The sequence below is a fragment of the Piliocolobus tephrosceles genome, unplaced genomic scaffold (genome assembly GCF_002776525.5).
Source record: "Piliocolobus tephrosceles isolate RC106 unplaced genomic scaffold, ASM277652v3 unscaffolded_39198, whole genome shotgun sequence".
NCBI classification, from domain to species: Eukaryota; Metazoa; Chordata; class Mammalia; order Primates; family Cercopithecidae; genus Piliocolobus; species Piliocolobus tephrosceles.
The window spans coordinates 1,714-4,376 of NW_022323418.1; the positions used below are offsets into that span (position 1 = coordinate 1,714).

Sequence of the window (2,663 nt, forward strand, 5' to 3'; positions counted from 1 at the left end):
AGACCCTGAACTGGGCTGGGGATGGCCACTCTGTGCTCCCATGACACTCTGTACTTCCCCTATCACATCTCATTATCTGTTACTGTAGTATTTATTATATTGTCTGGCTTCACTTTTTTTTTTTTTTTTGAGACGGAGTCTCATTCTGTTGCCCAGCCTGGAGCACAGTGGCATGATCTCAGCTCACTGCAACTCTGCATCCCTGATTCAAGTGATTCTCCTGCTTCAGCCTCCCCAGCAGCTAGGATTACAGGCACACACCACCACACCCGGCTAATTTTTGTATTTTTAGTAGAGACAGGGCTTCATCATGTTGGCCAGGCTGGTCTCGAACTCCTGACCTCAAGTGATCCGGCCACCTCGGCCTCCCAAAGTGCTGAAATTACAGGCAGGAGCCACCATGCCTGCCTTCACTTTTAACAATAAAAAATACTTAGTGAGCACTCGCTATGTACCAGACACTGTGCTAAGTGCTCACTGTGTAACTCCCAGAGCAACCTTATTTCACAGACAACGAAACTGAGCATGGGAAAGGCCAAGGCCACAAGGCTAGGAGGTGAGAAAGCAGGGCCACATGCTTACCACCATACTTTCCAAGGGGTGAGATCTTGCTTTTTTGCTGTCTCCCCAACAACCAGCACAGTGCCTGGCATGCAAGTGGTGCTCAAGAAGGCTTTGAGTGACAGGGTGGCTAATTATAATCACAATGCAAAGGGCACTGCTGTGCTGCTGAAAAAAAAGTGAAAAGTGGACAACCTGAAGTCCTCCAGAGCCATCACCACATCTGGTGAAAATGACAGTTGGGTAGACAAACAACCTTAACTGCAAATTCTGGTTACAAAAAGGCCTTGGATCACAGCCATCGGGGAAATGCAAATCAAAAGCACAATGTGGTCCCACTTCACACTACTAGCATGGCTATTATAAAAAGACATCTAGGTCGGCAAAGCCTGAGTCCTGTCGTCTCGCCTTCCTCCCATACAGCATGAGCTTCACCACTCGCTCCACCTTCTCTACCAACTACCGGTCCCTGGGCTCTGTCCAGGCGCCCAGCTACGGCACCCGGCCGGTCAGCAGCGCGGCCAGTGTCTATGCAGGCGCCGGGGGCTCTGGTTCCCGGATCTCCGTGTCCCGCTCCACCAGCTTCCGGGGTGGCATGGGGTCCGGGGGCCTGGCCTCAGGGATGGCCGGGGGTCTGGCAGGAATGGGAGGCATCCAGAACGAGAAGGAGACCATGCGAAGCCTGAACGACCACCTGGCCTCTTACCTGGACAGAGTGAGGAGCCTGGAGACCGAGAACCGGAGGCTGGAGAGCAAAATCTGGGAGCACTTGGAGAAGAAGGGACCCCAGGTCAGAGACTGGAGCCATTACTTCAAGATCATCGAGGACCTGAGGGCTCAGATCTTCGCAAATACTGTGGACAATGCCCGCATCGTTCTGCAGATTGACAATGCCCGTCTTGCTGCTGATGACTTTAAAGTCAAGTATGAGACAGAGCTGGCCATGCGCCAGTCTGTGGAGAATGACATCCATGGGCTCCACAAGGTCATTGATGACACCAATGTCACTCGACTGCAGCTGGAGACAGAGATTGAGGCTCTCAAGGAGGAGCTGCTCTTTATGAAGAAGAACCACGAAGAGGAAGTAAAAGGCCTACAAGCCCAGATTGCCAGCTCTGGGTTGACCGTGGAGGTAGATGCCCCCAAATCTCAGGACCTCGCCAAGATCATGGCAGACATCCGGGCCCAATATGACGAGCTGGCTCGGAAGAACCGAGAGGAGTTAGACAAGTACTGGTCTCAGCAGATTGAGGAGAGCACCACAGTGGTCACCACACAGTCCGCCGAGGTTGGAGCTGCTGAGACGACGCTCACAGAGCTGAGACGTACAGTCCAGTCCTTGGAGATTGACCTGGACTCCATGAGAAATCTGAAGGCCAGCTTGGAGAACAGCCTGAGGGAGGTGGAGGCCCGCTACACCCTACAGACGGAGCAGCTCAATGGGATCCTGCTGCACCTGGAGTCAGAGCTGGCACAGACCCGGGCAGAGGGACAGCGACAGGCCCAGGAGTATGAGGCCCTGCTGAACATCAAGGTCAAGCTGGAAGCTGAGATTGCCACCTACCGCCGCCTGCTGGAAGATGGTGAGGAATTCAATCTTGGTGATGCCTTGGACAGCAGCAACTCCATGCAAACCATCCAAAAGACCACCACCCGCCGGATAGTGGATGGCAAAATGGTGTCTGAGACCAACGACACCAAAGTTCTGAGGCATTAAGCCAGCAGAAGCAGGGTACCCTTTGGGGAGCAGGAGGCCAATAAAAAGTTCAGAGTTCATTGGAAAAAAAAAAAAAAAAGACATCTAACAACAAAGTGTTGGCAAGGGAGTGGAGAAACTAGACCTGTCCTATACTCCTGGGAGATTGTAAAATGGTGCAACTACTTTGGAAAACAGTCCGGCTGCTCCTCAAAAGATTAAACATAGAGGGCTGGGCGTGGTGGTTCACTCCTATAATCCCAGCATGTTGGGAGGCTGAGGTGGGCGGATCATCTGAGGTCAGGCATTTGAGACCAGCCTGGACAACATGGCAAAAACCCTCCTCTATTAAAAATACAAAAATCAGGCTGGGCACTCACACCTGTAATCCCAGCACTTTGGGCGG

At 52.4% G+C, this 2,663-nt stretch overlaps 1 pseudogene across 1 annotated transcript; it reads left to right on the top strand.

The window, feature by feature from the left end:
* The first annotated feature begins 954 nt into the window (after window positions 1–954).
* On the top strand, window positions 955–2,278 carry LOC113223149 (annotated as a pseudogene). Its single transcript, XR_003308621.2, has one exon. The product of XR_003308621.2 is annotated as a keratin, type I cytoskeletal 18 pseudogene (transcript).
* The last annotated feature ends 385 nt before the right edge of the window (window positions 2,279–2,663 follow it).